At 51.9% G+C, this 19,529-nt stretch overlaps 1 protein-coding gene across 5 annotated transcripts in view; it reads left to right on the forward strand.

Moving 5' to 3' along the window:
* The first annotated feature begins 3,170 nt into the window (after window positions 1-3,170).
* The window catches only part of TRAF5 (TNF receptor associated factor 5), a 43,501-nt gene continuing 27,142 nt past the window's right edge, over window positions 3,171-19,529 (forward strand). The window contains exons 1-2 of one of the 5 annotated variants that reach the window (XM_045536446.1): window positions 3,176-3,231; window positions 6,672-6,770. The gene's annotated coding sequence lies outside the window, so the exon portion shown is untranslated. The other 4 variants (XM_045536447.1, XM_045536445.1, XM_045536444.1 and 1 more) reach the window with 4 other exon arrangements.

Below are 19,529 nucleotides of genomic sequence, written 5' to 3' on the forward strand. Positions count from 1 at the left end.
ATAGGAATTGCACGTGCGAATCTTATTAAAGAAACTGTCAAAATGGACAGAATTCACATTTAGCCAGGTGTACAATGTAGAAAGCCTGCTTTTTTCAAATTGGTGCTGAACCTATACACAGGTAACAATAGAGTAAAGCAAGGTGGAACAAAAGAAACATGGGCCTTTCTTCAGCTCCTAAGCTAAAAGTGCAGCAGCTGGATGCACATACATAGGCTCTTTTGGAAAGGGAATCTTTTAAAAAAATTTACAAAAGTCCTGGGTGAAGCTCCCTGCCCTGCTCCTAATACTCCTGCCTCTCTTCCGTGGCAGTCAGCACACTTTGATGGAAGCAAAGAGACCACATATCACTAGGTTAGGAAATTATACACAGAAAAGCCACAGACATTCATTTATTGCCTCAGTGCAACACCTACTTGGTGAGCAAGCGAGCGTTCTGCAAGTACAGGACCCTGAGGTTTGCATTTTGCCTGGGAGTGGTTTTCTGCTACAGCATTATCACACTTTCCACGTGTGGTCCTATTACGGAGAAAGACTTTCCATTGCAACTTGCAATGGAAGTTAGAAGTACAATCTGAGGCCCAAGGAGACTATTTCCCCTCCTTGTCTGATCTCACCAATCTTTAGGTGATGGAAAGTATGACCTTCTGCTCTTCACTAACTCACTACGTTGATCAGTCTTGTCACAGAGGAGATGCCCGAGGAAGATAATGCATTCAACTACGATTCCAGTAGGCGGCGCCCTCACCTCTCCATCAGCACCATCTTCCCACTGACAGCCAGGGCTGCAACCTCGCAGCAAATTAAACAGCTGAAATCCGTGTCTTCTGAAGTCTGGGGCAATCTTAAGGTGTCCAGAAGAAACAGATAAAAGGGATAGCCCTTTCCTTCCATGTAAAATTTTACGGTACACTCTAATTCTTTTCTTATTTTGTAGCTGAATTTGGTTTGGAGGTAATGTTGAACTTAATACCAAATATTTGCAAAACACTAAAACTGCTAAAATTTGTCTCTGTCTGAAAGTTGTTTTGTTTGAACTCACACCAACCATTTCTTTGAGGGGCAGGGTGGCCTGTGGCTAAAGACACCAGAACCACACTTCCCAGATTCAAATTCCATCTCTCCCAAAGAAAGAATTTTGTGATTTCAGCCAAAATGCTCAGTAGATAAATTTTCTCATCTGTAAAACGGGGCTTAAACACTGATCACAGTACCTGGTATATAAAACTTAATAAATGTTAGCTATCATTTGTAAGCATTTAATGTTTGTTTTATTTTACTTTGAGACAGGGTCTCAATCTGTTGCCCGGGCTAGAGTGCAGTGGCATCATCATAGCTCACTGCAACCTCAAACTCCTGGGCTCAAATGATCCTCTTGCCTCAGCCTCCTGAGTAGCTGGGACTGCAGATGCGCATTGCCACATGAGGCTAATTTTTGTATTTTTTGTAGAGGTGGATGTTGCTATGTTGCTCAGGCTGGTCTTGAACTCCTGACCTCAAGCAATCCTCCTGCCTCAGTACTGGGATTAGAGGCGTGAGTCACCATACCCAGCCTAATGTTTATCTTATATGGACATTTATAAACATATGCAATTCAAATTCCACTCCATGATCAACATGGGGAAATTGGGAACATGGCATTGGCTTCTAACATCCACCTAAAATTATTTTCTTTCCCACTTAGACTCCTGGAGTCATGCAGCACCCATTTCCCACCACAATAAAGACTCTGTATCCCAGCTTTGATTCCATCATATTTAAAGCTTGGATGTCACTTTTGGAACGAACTGACTGTTTTATTCAGTTGGTGGGGAGAGAAGTGGGAGAGATAAGTGAATCCCAGTCAATGACAGTACGGGGCCCCTGGGCTTACCTGCACATAAGCATACTAGACATTGACGTTTCCATCCAGTGAAAGGAGATATAACTTCTAGAAAACATACGGACTTATATTATGCTGTGGGGGTAATGAGAAGAGAGGTGAGAAGCAGGCAACCATAAAAGGTGTATTGTACAGGGGAACAGGGAGAAGACAGACCTAGCTCCTGAGCACCTACCCTATGTCGGGGTACAGGAATACCATCTCTTTTAATTCTCACCCCAAGACTGTAAGCGAGATCTAGAGCCCCAAAGCAATGCCCACAGGCACTATCTCCCTCGCAGAGTAGTTAATCTGGCTCACCAATCAAAACATTTGAATCTAGATTTCTGGCTCTTGTTGAAAAATAACAGACCAGGTAACTTCAGGCTGGCATCGCACCATGGCTGCTCTGCTACAGCCTATATCTGCTCTTTGGCGCTCCGTGTTCCTCCCCTCTCTCCATGAGCACAACCTCCTCCCTCCTGCTGCTTCCTGCTCCTGTGCCCATCCGAGCTGTTGACGCCCAAGGTAGATCTTATTCCCCCCTTTGGCCGATGAGCACAGTAACTGAAACTCGGGGCAGTTAAGCACCTTTCCCGCGGTTGCCTAACTGAAAGTGAAGAAGCTCGAATTGAAACTTTGGTCCATTTCATTTACATAGAATATAAATATTATTCAGCACATGCACTCTGGGAGAGAATGCATTGTGAGAGAGAGCCTTGTATTTAGGATTCAAGTTCTAGCTACAGCACTTAATGAGTGCATCTAGCCTTGGGCACGTCACTTCACGTTGCTGCTCTGGACCTCAGACAGCTCATCTGCAAAATGGGGGCGACCAGGCCTACTCCACCAGGTTGCTTTGAGGACCACCGGGATGTTTGGGAAGCCCTTGATAGGAAGGCAAGCTCTGTAACTCTAAGAGATTGCTAGTGTTGGGCCAACGGCAGCATAGACGGCTGGCAAACCCATGATGGTCCTGGAAGGACTGATTTGAGCCAGACCTCAGACCTTGCGCTAGAGGGTCCACACGTGAAAGGATTAGCTGAGCCTGGTTGTCGCTGGGGGAAGAGCAAGTCGTCTACAATTCAAACGCCCGTGAGGGAAATCAGAGACGACTTACATGTGTAGGTCCTAACGGTTCCAGAGAGGGCAGCTTAGATTTCTAGCCGGGGCGGCTGTCTCTCAGCCTCCGCCCGACCCCTCCCTGCGCCCCCGCCCCGCTGTCCCCGCCCCGCTGTCCCCGTCCGCGCCCCTGCGCCCCCGCCCCGCTGTCCCCGCCCCGGGCCTCGCCCCCGCCTCGCGCCACCGCCCGCCCGGAGCCGCGGCGAGCCTGAGCCGGGCGCCAGCTGACCCCGCGCGCCGAGCCACACGTGAGTCCCCGCAGGCCGCCGGCCGGGCCCCCCGCGGCTGAAGGGCTGGGGTGAGGAGACCGCCGGGCGCTTTCCGGCTCGTCCCGGGTACTTTGAAACCGAAAGCGCCCGCTCGCGTCCGCCCAGGACCCCCCGACCGGCGCGAGGGGCGGCCGGGCCGGGCCGGAGGCAGCGGGCCTGGGCCCGAGGTCGCGGGAGGCCGGCGGGGCAGGTGGCCGCGGAGCGGGGGCGAGCGGGGGCGGTGGGGAGTGGGTCTTCTTAGCAGGGGAGAGGTGTGGCGAAGACCGAGCCGGGGGGTCCCGAGCCGGGGCGCTGGCCCGGAGCGCGGGTGTGGACGGAGGGCCCGGCTCAGCCGCGGTGCGCAGCGGGCGTGGACTTCGGGGCATGCCCCGCACGCCCGCACTGCAGAGCGGGCCAGGCCTCCCTCCGCACTCGTGGGCACCCCTCCACCTTTGCACGACTTTCCACCCAGAGCAACTCCAGAATGAAACTTTCATTTTGCGAGGCGTGGAAACCGCCACCAACTGTTGGTTTGCGCGTCCTCGTTTAGGAACAGCCCCCCTCTGCAGAAGGTGAGCTCAGAGGGGTCCTGAAGCAAACCAGGGCTCTGAGAGGTCAGGTGAGTTGCCCAGGGGCGCCCGGAGAATCCGCAGAATCTCAGTTCTGCGCCCCAGATGGTCTCCCGGTGTTACTGCTGTGCGGGGTCTTAGCAATTCTGAGAATTTTTGGTGATTATCGGCGCTGCGCTGTTGCTGCCGGTCCTCCCGGGCCCCTCTGGCGACTTTCTCTGCTGGCTCTGCCCCCTCCTGCAGAGTTTCCATATTTGGCTGTTTCAGATTTACTTTCGTGAGAACTCGGTTATCTCGCTGTGGCAGGCAGAGCCGCCCTAGGTGAGTGTTAAGGCTGGTGAACCGAGGAGGGGCCCCCTGCCCGGGCAGCCCCCTGCGGGCCCCGTCCTCCCCAGCCCTGGGCCCTGACCCGCGTCCTGTGAGCGCAGGCATCTCGCAACTAATTGAATTCAGCACATATTTATTGGGCAAGTGCTGTGTGAGAGCTGGACTAGAGCCAGTGGAATATGGTTCTTTCCTCCAGAGAGATTTGCATTTTAAAAGAGTTCTGGAAGACCTAAAATGCAAAGTTTGTTGAAGTGTTTCTGGGAATAGAGCGGTTCTGGGTGTGTGAGAGATAATTTTAGGCAGCAGAAGGCTGGGCTAGGACCTCTCAGATCCCAGTGCAGCTGCCTGCTCTGCCTTATATGCGCACACAAAGCTGAAAACAGGGGTGGTAACATAATTGATCGTCTAAACACCCCCACCCCTAAGTCTACTCTAATTTGATCAAGAGAGACAGCAATTGTTGCAGAAAGATGGATGTGAGATGGAAGTGGAAAACACCTAGCTTCTCTGAAGACTTTTGGTTCTGTTATTGTTTTCGCTGCAGCTCGTAGATCCTGGACAAAGGCCGGAGAAAGTCTCCAGCCTGAGCCAGGATCTGGAACAGCGGAAGTGATGGCGAAGGTGACGCTTAGGTCCTCTTGGCTGAGGTCTGTGGTAGTGGGGGTAGGATGGCCGTGTTTCCCTCAGTCAGCAAGTGTCACCAAGTACCCTTTGGACATGGGTAGTAGGGCGGTGGAAAGAATATGGAAAAGAGATGGCACTCCATCCACCGAAAGTGCTAACTGTAGAGACTGGGGTGTTTCGGGGAGGATGATTTGCAGAATGTGGGAGGTGGATGCCTCTGAGTCAGTCCCGTTAGGCTGATGGGAAAGGCACCTCAGTGCTAAGACGAACCTTCTGTGATTATCTCAGCCTTGCTGGGGAGGACGTTGAAGAAAAAAAATAATTCCTTGTTTGTGAAGCTCTTTCCTTTTCAAAGAATTTTCCTATTGCTCTTGTTTTGTTCTCATATTGTCCTCCATGATACGTTTTTGAGTCAGGCCACAGCAGGACTATTCCTCACATCTCTCAGATGGCGGGGGTGAAGCACTGAGAGTATAAATAACCCCTGGAGCTAGGCCTCTGGACCAGGCATGGAGCTCTAAGGTCCCTGGTTCCCCTGCTCCAGGCCCCTCCCCCTGGTTTCTCAGACGGCCAAATCTGCCCACCCCTTCCACATCTGAGGGGCCAGCAAAGGGACCCAGACTCCAGTAATGCGTGTGTGGTCTGTTCCCGGCAACGTGGAGCAAGTTGCGCTGGAAACTGCCCTAGCTGCTGCATGAACAGACACCCAATCCTTCAGCTCTGCCCAACCAGGCAGACTCGGGGCAAGACCTGGGTCTGCTTTTGTGCATATCCTGGAAGCTGGCACAGAGTAGGCCTAAACAGATGTTGCTAAATTGCACTGAATTCATCTGGGGTGTGTCTCCCTTGGGCTCTGAGCTGCCAGGGCCATGTGCTGGGTAGAGCTTCGGGGAGAGAGGTTGAGCTGCCTGAAGGACTTGCTTGGATCCTAGAAATTAGAATGACACTTTACAACTAGCCCATCTCATCTGATTACCTCCCTGCCACCTCTTCAAGGAGAAGGGAGAGGCAGGTGCTATTCCTTCCACTTTATCTGGTTGCAAGCTGGGGCTCAGAAGTGATTTGACAGATCTCTCATCATGTAGGAATGGGGCAGGACCCAAGCCCAAGTCTTCAGACTCCAATTCCTGTGTTCGTCTCGTGGTATCTTGACTATAGGTAGTCAGGATTCTGGGCAGGAGGAGGATGAGAGAACGAGTGAGATATTCATCAAAAGCTGCCTGACACCTTTGTCACCGATCAGGGGTCTTTAAGAGTTAATAAACCAGAAGTGGGGAGGGGGCGGTTGCAGACACAGTCTCTGAAGAGCTTTTGTGAGGTTCCTCTGGACTGGAGCTGTCACCCCAGCGGAGGTGTAGCAGGTGGGTGTATGTGGGGGGGATGGGGTAGAGGGCAACATGCTGCGGGGTAGAGGGCAACATTCGGTAGGGCAGAGGCAATCCCCGGGGCCCGAGGGCACCTGCTGTTGCGACTGCCAGGGTTGGGCCCTGGTGCCGCTACCAGGGTTGGGCCAGCGTAAGTTTGTTGCTTTGCCCAGAGGAAAACTTTGAGGAATCAGATAGCAGCCTTGACTGGTATGGCCTCTGGCAAGTCCTGTCTTGTGAGGGAGTGGGGTGGAGGACCAGGGAAGAGATAAAGTGAAAATCCTCATTAGTCCTGACCGAGAAATTCCAAGTCTGTCTCCAGTGACGGTGATGGGCACATTTTGTTCATCGATATCGGGCGGCAGGTGGTGGTGCGTGTTTAGATTGTGCTGTATGTAGCATCCAAATGGCCTGTGTACTGAACTTAATTTTACAGTGTCCGTCTGATGTGCAGGCCTGTTAAGTGACAGAGCTCGGCGTGCACCCTATTGGTGGGGGGTGCGGGGTCTATCATCTCACTCTCAGCAGATCCCCGTCTCATTTCTTGACACCACAGGCTCCATCGATTTCCTGTCTCACCAATTCAGAACATCCCTGGAAGTTCCCCCACAGCTTTGTTTTCTCTCAAGGAGAAAGTCCTCTCCCCCAGACCAAGGTGAGAACTCCTTCTCCACCTACACTTCCATCTCTCCCGCCCACAGACTCCTTCCCTCCCCAGCAAGCTCGGTTTTCTGTTAAACAGGAAGACTCCGTGTTTCCCAGTCGCTCTCCTGTCTCTTTCACTAACAAGCTTCTGGAAAGAGTGGCCAGCACTTGTGCTGTCTTGCTCACTCAGCGCTGTGCACCTGCGGTGCTGCTCGGGTTGCCCGTGAAGGCTTCCAGGGCTGGTCACAGGCCTGCGCCAGCCCACGGTGCAGCTGCTGCCCATCTCCGTGAGGCTGCCACACCACCCCCACTGGCGTTCCCTTCCTTGACCCTCTGGTCCTCTGCCCTGCAAGTGCCAGTGTGGGGCCAAGGCTGGGTCCTCAGGCCAGCGTTCTGTTCCCTGAGCTCCTCTCCCTCGAGCCCTCTTCCATTCCCAAGGCTTAAACCAACACTTTCAAGGAAAGGCCGGGTGCAGTGTCTCATACTGTAATCCCAGCACTTTGGGAGGCTAAGGCAGGAGGATCGCTTGAGGCCAGGAGTTGAGACCAGCCTGAACAACATAGCGAGACCCCTAGCTACTTGGGAGGCTGAGGCAAGAGGATCACTGGAGCCCCTTGAGACATCTGTCCCAAGCCTCCTCTTCCTCTGCCTTTCCCCAACTATGGCAGCTGTTGCTCCTTGGTCACCTTTGTCCTATCCCTGCCAGCCAGTCCTGATCTACTGTCTATTCCCAGTTCAGGGCCACAGTCTCTTTCCTGAACAAACTTAATTTCCATTCACTCGTTTTCCTATTTTCTTTTCCATACTGCTGCAGAAGGGCCACCTTAATACATAGCCGTTGCCCAACTTCCATAAGTGTCTATATTCCCACTGGGGAACAGAAATAGTAATGTCTCCCACTTGGGGTTGTTGGAAAGATTAGATGAGCCTGTATATAAACAGAGTCTAGTGTATGGCAGGTATTCAGTAAAACTGGTTTTCTTCTTCCATGTGGTTAATAGAGATAGAGAGTTGTGGGGTTTCCGGGGAGCTGGAAAATGCATGCCTAGCCTAAAGGCCTTCAAATTTAAATTAAAAACAAGCAAAAGAACTGCCATGTGCCAGGGTAGACCGTCATTTAAACTAGCCTGTTGCTGCCACTTTGCAATCTGTAGACCAGGTAGACCTCAGGGGCCAGGGTAGGTGAGCTGGGTTGGAGCAGGGCATCGTGCGGGTAAGCTGGCTTGAGCCCTTGGTGGGCAGAGTGGGGCAGGCGGCATCAGGGGCTAGTGCCCCAGGGCTCAGGTTTCAGGGGCAGGATTTTATGTGGGCAGAGTAGGCTGCAGCTTTGGAGGAAGAGTAGTGCTTGGCAGGGACCCAACACAGGCACCCAGCAGAAGAAATAAAACAGATTTGGGAAGCAAAATACAGGCTCTGGCTTGACTGCCAGGAGCAGACCAGTTACTTTAGTGGGATCCAATGGTGAAGTCAGAGCAGGATGAGGTTGACTTGATACAGAGCCATCACCCAGGGCCCTTTCCGTTCTCCCTTACCAAGGCAACAGCTTAGAACAGCCAGGCTGTGTGCTGAGGCGTTCCTCAGGGAGGCCCTTGACCTTGGAGAAAGGAGGCAGGTGGGTGGGGTTAATCTAAGCAGAGATCCTGAAAGTCCCTCTTCTGCCTTCATGATGTTAGGATTCTGAGGGAGAGGCTGGGCCAATACCTGTGATGCAACCTGGGAAAACCTACCGTGCCTCCCTGGGGTAAAGGCAAAATAATTGAACATAAAGCAAACGCTTGCACGCTAACCAGGTGCAGAGTGAAGGAAGTGACTGAGAAATTGGGTGTGGTTTTCCAGGAGGCCCTTCTGGGAAGTAAGACGTGGATCAGAGGGATGGGAAGGAATACTGGACTTGGGCAAAGGTGTTTCCGAGAGATAAAGGAAGAAGGGAATAGTCACCCTTAAGGGATGTGAAATAGATTATTTTGGAGCAGAATGATTTCCTTATGTTAAGGTGGTTTATTTCAAAACTCAGTGATTTGGGATGTTGCCTCAAGCTCTCAGTAGCATTAGCACAGACCTTCCTCAGGGACGCGCAGTGCTGCATCTTACTGTGGACAGCCACACTCCAAATTCTTTCAGTCTTTCCTTGATAGTTCCCGTTCCCTGTGTATACTGTTAAGTGGTTCACTTCACTTGCACTGGATCTTTCTAACAAGTGGACTTCTGTATCCCCCATCTCCTCCACCTCATAATTGCAGCTGGGTTTTCTCACCGTCAACTCTATTCAAGCCTTGGTAAACAGCTGCAGGTAAACACCTGACTCATCTGTTCCTGCCTTTCCTCACATCATTTCTCCTTCCTAGATTGCCTCCTCTTTTAATCTACTATCCATGCCCTGTCACCCTTTTCAAAACAAACTCAAAATTCATCTCTCATTAGGTTTCTGTGTTGTGACCCCAAGACCATCCCCAGGTTCCGTGATTTTCTAGGAAGACTTATAGGAGTCAGCATATGGTCATACCAACAGCCATGATTTGTTACAACAAAAGGATACAAAGCAAGATCAGCAAAGGAAAAGATGCGTAGGGCTAAGTCCAAGGGAAACCAAATGCAAGCTTCTTGGAGTCTTGGAAGGGACTCCCCAGTGGGAATTACTCAGGATGTGCTTAATTTCTGCAATAGTGAATTGTGACAACAGGCGTCAAGTGTTGTCAACCAGGGAAGCCCATTAGAGACTAGTGCCCAGGGTTTTTATTGAGGGCTGGTCATGTAGGCACCTCTGTCTAGCATATAACAAAATACCAGACTTCCAGAAGAAAAACAGGTGTTCAGCATAAACCGCATTGTTTGCACAAACACTTTAGGCACCGTGAGCCACTCCTGTCAGTTGGGGCGGTGGGAGCCTCCTGATATCCACGTTCCCGGATGCCAGCCAAGGGCCCTCCTTGCAGGCAGCCCTTTCTAGGGATAGCAGTCTCAGGCCTGCTGTGTTAGCTCTTGTCTGCACAGCTTTCCTCCATAATCCCGCCTGTACTGTCCTCTCAGTGCCTAACTATAGTTATACTGTACAGAAAATCACCCTAGACAAGCAGCCAGAAGACCTGGGTTCCAGCCCAGCACAGCCACCTACTGCTGGGTGACCCCTTTGAACCCCTCACACCCCCTTTTCCTTGTTTGGAAAAGGGGAATTGTAATTCTTATTTGTGGACCTCAAGAGTGACTGAAGATCAAAGATGATATAGTTGGTCATTCTGTCCATCTTTCTTGGTTGGGCACCTACATTGTCCAAGGGAGTGAGCTGTAGAGAGTAAGTGGTGAGTGAGTGTCCTGGCTTTGATAGCAGACACGCCCGAATCACTACCCAGCAGTTACCAGCTGTGGTACCTTGTACACACTGTGTAATCCCCTGAGCTTCAGGTTTCTGATCTGTAAAACAGGAAGATGAATAATACCTATACCTCCTGGGGTTGCTGTGTGGATTAAATGGCACAACCATGTGAAGTTCCTAGCTATGGTGTCTGGCACATTATAGGCATCCCAAGTGGCAGCTGTTAATTGACTCAGATATTTGAGTGCTTGCCTGTGTCAGCACCTTCAGAAAGAGACACAGTCCCAGTGCTGCTTTCTGAGTGCTGGGGAAGACTAATATTGTATAGTAATTGTATAAACAATTAATTACATTCCTGGTAAGTGCTGTAGGTGATTTCAGGGCACGTCATAGGAAGGGGGAACCTAACCCACAGAAGAGGCACACAGAGGCTTAGCTGCATATATGATGTGCTTGGGCTTGGATGCGTTTAGCTCAGTGAGAGGTGGGGAGAGAGAGAAGAGAGGATGTTTGCAGCAGAGACCGCAGCTTGAGCAAAGCGACACCAGCCTTTGGGTGAAGGCTGTAAGGAGGGAAGTTTCTCTGTTCATACGAGGAAGAGTGTGAAGACCAGAGAGGCTGGGAAGCAAGGGCTGGGGAGGGAGGGAGCTCCCAGGTGACCTCAGAGATGTGGGCAGGAGCCCTGTAGGGTGTGTTAGGCATTGGGAACCTTAAGAGTAATGGGAGACTTTGAAAAGGTTTTGGGAGTCACACCAGCTTGGCTTTTTCAAAAGCTCAGTCAGGCTGCTGTGTGAAGAAGGCTTTGGAGTGGCAAGAGCAGGTGAGGGAGGACCAGTTATAGGAGGGGTGACCAGTTATAGGAGAGAGGAGGGGATGGTGTCTTGAATCAGGGGTTGGTCGTGGGAGTGAAGTAGGCTGGGTGGATTTATGAGGTACATTCAGGAGGCCTCAGTAACTAATTGGATGCGGGGGTGGGAGAAGAGAAGGTATTGCCAGGAGCGATGCCAGTTTGGCCACAGCGGCAAGGTGGAGAATGAGTCTTTGCCTAGAGGGAGCTCTGGAGAGGGAGCAGCTTGGGAGAGGGGAGTGGGTTCCGTTAGGGATGAGCTGGCTTTGGGCGCCTGTGAGGCCTTCCAAAGGCTGTGCTAAGCTCCAAAGGCGGTGCCAGGTAGGCAGTAGCAATGATGGGTCTGTATGCAGAGGGGATGTCTGGGCTGGAGAGAGAGTGACAACGGGGAGTTGTTTGTTTTTACGTGGTCTTAGATACCAGCACAGTGTGGTTTCGGGGAAGCAGAAGGGAAAGTGTTTTACGGTGTGTGAGCTGGGTATGGAGAGTGGGCGGTTGCTGAGATGTCAGATAAGGTGAAGGTTGAAGATTGACCATTGGCACCCGTGACCCAGAAGTCTCTGGCGACCTGGGTGAGGGCAGCTTGAGGGGTTGGTGAGGGTGCAGGTGGCTGGAGCGGCAGCGCTGGGTGGAGGAGAGGCCAGTGGAGATCGAGGTGAGGGTGAGTCAAGAAGCTTGGCTGCGGGAGAAAGGAGAGCATGAATTTTAGGGAATTCTGACAGTGAGAATTTTTGGGGTGTTTTTTTTTTTTTAATCTTAGGAGAGACTTGCGGCTGTTAGAATGCTGATGGGCGGCTGTTAGAATGCTGATGGGCAGGAGCCAGCTGAAAGGGAGAGGCTGAAGAGAAAGCAGGTGCAGGTGGGTGAGACTCGACATCAAAAGATCCTTTAGGAGGCAGGAGCCCAAGCCGGGTGGACAGACAGCTGGGGAGACTGGCCCAGTTCAGAGGGTCACTTCTCTTGCCACCCCAGCGGGGAGAGGGCAGATTAGGGGCCCTGTGCAAGGAGATATGCAAGTCTGGCTGCAGGAAGTGGAGGTCGTTCTAGTCTGATGACTTCTATTTTTTTCTGTGCAGTAAGGAGTGGAGTTTCCTGGTGAGACTAGGGGGAGTGGTCAAGGTTTGTAAGGAGAAAGGCCTGAAATAAACATTGAAAACAAGAGTGAGCTGAAAGGGAGAGGCTGGCCTTGCACTGCGTTACCTGGCAAATGGGATTTTAGATCTCTGGCAGCTTGTACAATGCCTGGCACCTGGGTGAGGGCCCCATAAATGTTTATAGAATTGGACTGTTGGCCTGTCTGCCTTCATGCATCCTTCTCGGCACTTAACCCCCTTTCCCAGGTACCTGGAGCTGCTAGGCCAAAGCTCCCCACTGGGCCCCCCACCAGAGGCTACACATTGGTGTGTCAATGAAGCACTGCGCATGCCTCGCTCTTCCAGCCCATGTGGCTAGGTTTCCCCTCCCCCTCACACTGACTGTCCCCCCCAGTCCCCGTCCCCCACCCACCCCAAATCAACCATCATTAGCCAGCCTCGCCCTCTCTACCTGTGACTGGTAAAGTTTCTGGATTTACAAACAGGTAAAGTGAAGCATTTGTGCCCGAGCGGGAGAGAGGCTGTCCTGCTTTCTGTAGGATACCACCGAGGCAGCTGTTCAGTCTTTTGATAAGAGTTACTGAGCTCCTATCATGTGCACTGATCTAAGTGTTGGGACCTCAGTAAACAAAAGACACAGTCCCTACCCTCATGGAGCTTATATTCTGGTAGGAGGAGACAGAGAGTAAAGATATAAACGTATACTGTGTTAGATGGTAATAAGTGCTTTGGAGAAAAATGCAGCAGGGGTTGGGGGTGCTGGGGGTATTGGGTTTCCACGTGGGGTGGTCATTGAAGGCCTCACTGGGGAGGTAACATCTGAGATACCTGAAGTGGAGGAGCAAGCCCTTCGCGTGTCAGGGTGAACAGTATTATAGGCAGGTGGAATAGCAAGCAGAAGATTCTTCTACTGTTCAAGAAAAAGCAAGGCTAGTGCGGCTGGAGGGAGGGGACAAAGGGGAAAGCACTAGGAAATGAGGACAGCGGGAAGGGAGGGACTGGGCCCTGACCGTCACGGACACCGGCTTCTACCTGGGGTGCGATGGGGGCGTGGAGCAAAGGAGCGCAGATCTGGCTCCTGTTTATAAAAGGGTCACAGGCTGCTGGGTTGTGAATGGTCCACAAAGGAGCAAGGCAGAGTGAGACCCGCTGGGGAGCTAACGCTGTGGCCAGCGGGGAGACCGTGGCAGCTTAGACCCAGCGGTTATGCCGAATGTGGTAGGAGGTAGGTAGGCTGGGGGTGGGCGGGGAGGAAGAGCCGATAGGATTTGGTGCTGTGAGCAGGAGAGTAGGTGAGGAGTCAAGGGTGAGGCCAAAGCTCTTGGTCCAGGCAGCAGAGGGATGGGTGATGCCGTTTCACTGAGAGGGAGGAGGGCCATCGAGGAGCAGGCTGGGGTGGGGACTCGATGGGTTAAGGTTGTGCCTCTGAGATGGGGAGGGATGGACTAAGCAGTTGGAGTGAGTGTGGAGTCCAGGGGAGGGGTCCAGAGTGCAGGTAGAAATCAGAGTATTGTCAGCCACAGATGGATGTGAGGCCAGGAGCCGGGATGAGCTCCCCAAGAGAGTGAGTGCAGATAGAAGAGAGAGGAGGTCCAGCTCCAGCCTGGAGGCCCAAGAGGCAGGAGAAGGTGACCAGCTGGTGCTTCTCACTCTGTCACAGGCCATAGAATCTAGCCTGGGAACTTTCTGAAAAATCAGACGTCTAGTTGCTCCTGAGAGATCCTGATGCTGAAGTATATTAATTAGAGTAGGCTAGACTATTATAACAAATAGACACCCCAAACAGAGGTCTGTTCCTCTAGGGTAAAGTGTCCAAGCCAGCATTTCTATCATCTCCAGGGTGGATTCCTAGCAGAGCATCTGAGGACCTGACTGCTCAGAGAACTGCTGCTGTGGTTTTGTGCACAGGCATGATCTCCACCTGGACCTAAAACTCCCTGGGGATGGGAGCTGTCTGATAACCTACTCCACCTCCTCCCATAATAGAATAAGCCACAGGCCTCTGCATGCAACAGGCACTGAATAAATCTGCCTAGGAGGGAAGGGTGAACTTGCAGAGTTACTAAGTACTTGTTTATGTGCTAGGTACTGTGTGCTAGTAAGTTATGTGGATTAATACATTTAATCTTAACTCGAAGTCTTTGAGGCAGGTACTATTATTGTCCCATCTTCTAGATGAGGAAAAGGTGACATTGATCAGTAAACGGCAGCAGGGATTGAGCCCCAGCAAGCTGGTGCCAAAGCTGGTCTGTAACCACTAGGATGTACTGCCTCTCATCAAGACTTCCCCTTTGGGCCAGGCTTGGTGGCTCACGCCTGTAATCCTAGCACTCTGGGAGGCTGAGGCTTGAGGTCAGGCGTTTGAGACCAGCCTGAGCAAGAGTGAAACCCTATCTCCACTAAAATTAGAAAAAGTTGGCTGGGCGTGGTAGTTCAAGCCTGTAGTCCCAGCTATTCTGTAGGCTGAGGCAGGAGAATCGCTTGAGCCCAGCAGTTTGACGTTGCTGTGAGCTAGGCTGACGCCATGGTACTCACTCAGGCAACAGAGCAAGACTCTGTTTCAAAAAAAAAAAAAATACTTCTCCTTTGGTTAAGCACTTAAATGTCTTAAAAATAAACAATAACAACAACAAAAAGACTTCCCCTTTAGTGTTGGCTGGGCTGTGGTAGATTTTCTCCTAGCCGTGACACAGAGCACAGAGTCAGGAAGTCTGTATTCAAATCCCTGCTCCACCGTGTACCAGCTGTATGATTTGGGGCAAGTTGTTTAACATCTTGAGGCCTCATATACTTCTTCACAAATATGACCATGGTACAGGGTTAGTGTGGGGACTGGGTATGACACTGTATGTAAAAGCGCAAGCTGGAAAGTACTAGTATGTGTCAAGTATCATCATCGTCATGATCATCATCATCATCTTGAAAAATCACACTGTGGCTCCCCTAGGACTAATCAGAAGACCTGCCAGAGCAGTGGAGACTGGAACAAACCCAACAGGCCGCTTCAGTCAGAATGGTTCTGTATGCTCTTTTATTTATTGACGTTTCTGCGTAAAATTTGGTTTGGTGGGTTTCAGTGTTTTTTAAAAAATGTGAAACCCTTGGCTAGCTGATCCCTTAAGTCCTTGCAGAGCTGGCTGGCTCTGTTGTGGGCTGGGGAGCCACTCCCCACATTCTGTCTGCTTCTCTCGGGTCTCCTCTGCTCCCCACCTGCTCTCCCTTTTCTGTCGTCCCCATCAAGCCCATCAGTCCCAACAGCCTTATGTCAAATGTTGTCCCAAGGGGCTGCATTCTTCAAGCTGGACTCTAGAATGCCTGCCATGTGTGGGTTGGGCATCTGGGGTGTGTCTGGGGTAGTGGACCCCAGGAGGTCTCTCCCCTGTCATGAGAGGGCTGCCTCTGGTCCTGTCTGCCCCCTCCCTGGACCTTGCCAGTCCAGGGAGGTCTGGCCTCGCCGCCAGTGCGGAGGGGATTGCCCCCTCTGGCTCTTACAAAACACTCCCCGCCACAGACTCTCCCAGCTCTGGGCAGGAGGCGGTTGTCAGTACGTCACACGTCTGTGGTCAGCCTTGGAGATATAAACCTAAGACAAAGGCAGCTGTTAGGATGAGCATTTGTGGGACGGTGGGGCACAGATAGAATGATGTTGACCTTTGGTAGCTAAAAGTCACCAAAAGGTCAGGCCAAAGTTTCTGACTACTCATTGGCGTATCTGTTCTGTAGCCTGCCTAGGGTGGTGTCAGGATTCTTCTTTTTCCTCAGAGCACCCTGAGGCCATGGAGGGTGGGCTGGGTGAAGGCTGAGACCAGTCCTCACTTGGAAGTGGTTTTGAATTCCAAGCTAAATGTAAACTGTCATCTGTTGGCTGTGTATACAGGCTCCCAGGTCCCTCGGCTCCAGGGGCCACTGGAATCTTGTTCACTTTTGGAGTGTGTGCTCTTTGTGCCTGTCGATGTGAGCAAACAGGATGGTCAGGAAGGAGAAGGGGAGAGAACTGTGAGTCTGAGGTGACAGCCCCGTAACTCGATGAAGTGGGCAAACCCACCCCCATTCAGAAGCACAGTCGGCTGGGGAGCAGGGGCCCTTCCACACGAGAAGAAGTGGGAGCTGCATCAAGAACAACGGGCAGAGGCTTGACTCAGCCTCAGGGAGCCCCGTAAGAGTGGGGTGCTGATCAGGAGGCTTTTAGAGGTGTGGTCATGGCTGGGGGGAGAACAAACCCAAGGGCCAAGGGATCAGGGAGTTTCAAGAAGGAAGCACCAAATGTCACATAAAGGGCAGGAGGGCAGCAATTTAGGAGAGACCAATCAGCAAACCTGATGATGTGATTGCAATTTAGATCATCAAACCAACATGATATATGTTTTTCCAGACTACACAGGGCCTCACATACACACACCCCTAATGCCCAGATGTTTCAGGCCCCCTGGTTTATTCCTGATAGAGTACAGATGAGCTCGAGAGGGCAGGAAAGGCTGCAGGGGGTTGCTGACAGCATCTGATGAGGGACACAGGTCCACAGGCGCCATCTGGAAGGTGTGTTTCCATCGGGCACTGCTCTGGAGCCAGGAATGGGAGGGAGGAGAGGGGGAGAAAGTGGCTGGTGGGGTGTTGCTGGGCTGAGGAGGGCAGTGGGCCAGAGCTCCAGGGGCTGGGGAATCTGGGCCCACCACGCTGCATTTTTATTTCCTGTCTGGTCTGCCTATGGTAGGTTCGTGGCAAGGAAATAATTTACAAAGTGATTGAATGAATAAATGTCTAGTGGGAGATAGGCGTAACCCTCAATTCAAATGCATTGGATGTAGTGAGGAGACAAATGTGTTTGGAGGATGTATTAGAGAAATGAGAAAAATGGCAAGAGAAAGGCAGCTCTGGGTAGAAGGAAAGCAGTTGGCATCGTTAAGGGTCCCAGGTGAGAGGAGCAGCGCCGTCTGGTGCAGATGGGGGCAGCAGGTGTCTAATGATGAAGCTCTGTGTATGTACCTGGAAAAACCATGGAAGTACGTGCAGCGTGGGGAGTGCAAGTGAACGTGAGTCAGCAGTGTGCTGAGCCACGCAGAAGGCCATGGCTGTGAGCCTGAGCCTCACTGGCAGGCTGACCACAGGGAGGGCTGGGCCCACAGGACCACGTCTGCCGATCACATTCATTTCCGGGCTTTCCCAGAGCTCATCTTGCCCTCCCTGCCGCCCCCCACCTGGCTTCAGTTCATCCTTCAGGTTGCTGCTGTTTAATTACCCCCTCCTCCCTGAGGCCTCCAGGCTAAAGTGGCTGGCCCTGTTTCTCTGTCTCCACATCCTGCTTATTTTCTTCAAAGGGCTTATCACAGTATGTAACTGCCACCTTTGTTTAGTCCCTTGTGTCCCCCATTAGGTTGCAGGCGTGGACCTGTGCAGTGCCTGGCGTGTCAGGCAGTCAGGTTGTCCTCGCAGTGGGGCATGTTGATGGAGGGCTCGGGGTCAAATGCTTACTAATAGCCCTTACAGCACTTCCCGTTTACCACCATTACATAAGCTCTTCATGTATAGGGGTCAGCAAACTTTCTGTAAAGAACCAGGTAGTAACACTGTATTTTAGGCTTGTGGGCCATATGGCCTGCGTGGCAACTACTCGAGTTTGCTGCGGTAGCACATAAACAATCATAGATGATATGTAAACAGATGAACGGGGTGTGTTCCAATAAAACTTTATTTATAAAAACAAGTGGTGGGCCAGCCAACCCTTGATATATAGTATTATTAATAACTTATTTAGGCCGGGCGCGGTGGCTCACGCCTGTGATCCTAGCACTCTGGGAGGCCGAGGCGGGTGGATCGTTTGAGCTCAGGAGTTCGAGACCAGCCTGAGCAAGAGTGAGACCCCGTCTCTACCAAAAATAGAAAGAAATTATCTGGCCAACTAAAAATATATATAGAAAAAATTAGCCGGGCATGGTGGCGCATGCCTGTAATCCCAGCTACTCGGGAGGCTGAGGCAGGAGGATCGCTTAAGCCCAGGAGTCTGAGGTTGCTGTGAGCTAGGCTGACGCCACGGCACTCACTCTAGCCCGGGCAACAGAGGGAGACTCTGTCTCAAAAAAAAAAAAAAAACCAACTTATTTAACCTTCAGAAGTTCTATGAGGTAACTACTATTATCATTATCACCATTTTATGGGTAAGGAAACTAAGAAGCATAGACACCAAGTCATCTGCACGAGGTCGCATGGCTGCGAAGGGGTAGAGCTAGGACTTGGGTCCTGGCAGGTCTACTCCAGAGTCCGTGGTGGTAACCACTGCCTGTTGGTGGGCCTCGGAGTGGCAGGGAGGAATCCCAGCTTGTCCTTATCCCCTGAGGGCCTCCACCGCTTCGTGGCGGTAGGACCTCTCCAAACTTCCATTTCCTCATTCAAAAACTGGGGAATGATGATAATATGTATGTCACAGGGCTGCTGTCAGGATTGAAACGAGCGTGTACATCAGCTGGCTCTGTGCCGGGACGCAGCCTCAGTAAGCGTCACCCTAACCCGGATCTGGTTCCAGCCCTTAGATCCCGTTTACAGCTTTTCACATGGTCCCCTTGCCCTCGGGCTCAGTCAGAGCTGTGCTAGGTTGCCTTCCTGGCCCTTCCCCACTGCGGGCTCCCATTACCCCTCAGTTTCCTTTCTTGTTTACCAAATGGTGATGGGAGCCGGCCCTGAGGGTCCGGAGACTAATAAGGGACATGGGGGCCCCTAGAGAGCAGTGGGGCCTGTGACAGCTGCAGCCCAGCGGATGGGGGCCGAGGGCTGGGGAAGGCTTCTGTGTGAGAAGCCCTGTGGTGCTTTCTTTATTATTCTTTTCTCTCGGCCTGAGTTCTGAGAGCACATCTGGCAGATCCCCTGGATACCTTCAGAGCATCCGCTGGAGTCAGGTGGACGCGGCTGGTTCCGAGGGGCAGAGGGCTCCACTAAAGGCATCCCTGCGAGTGAGGGGGCTCAGGCGTGTGGGGGTGTGCAGAGGGGGCAGGGATGCCTCAGCCTTTGCACCCCCTGCCATCCACCAACAGTGCTCCCTGCGCTGCTATGAAAATGGGGAACCAGAGGTTTCCCGACAACTTGGAGAGAAGTCACACTTCTCTTTAAGGGAGTTAATATCGTACCACATCATTCTTTGTCTGTTCCCAAGAAAACCTTCTGTGAACTTATAAAGAAAAGAAAACATTTCCTGTCTCTGCCTCTGAGACACCAAAGCCTGTCATCCTGGGGCCAGGACGGTGGGCCGGTGGACTGTTGTCACATCCTGTCTGGCTGCTGTGGTGTCACCTGGTCTCTGCGTGGTCTCCACGCCACGTTAGGTCTGAGGGAAAATGTCCTCATTGGTTCTGCCTTTCCCCAAGGCCGGTTCCGCTTTGTCTAACCTGCCTGGTTACCCAGAGGTACCCAGAGGTTTTTTGGGGTGGTGGTTTTAAGCCGTGGGAATAATCTGCCCAACAGTGGGGAGGCAGAGATGACTAAGGGTTGGAGCAGAGCCCTGGCATTGTCTGCAGGGGTTTCTTCCTCAGA

Source organism: Lemur catta, chromosome 23 (assembly GCF_020740605.2).
Source record: "Lemur catta isolate mLemCat1 chromosome 23, mLemCat1.pri, whole genome shotgun sequence".
Taxonomy (NCBI): domain Eukaryota; kingdom Metazoa; phylum Chordata; class Mammalia; order Primates; family Lemuridae; genus Lemur; species Lemur catta.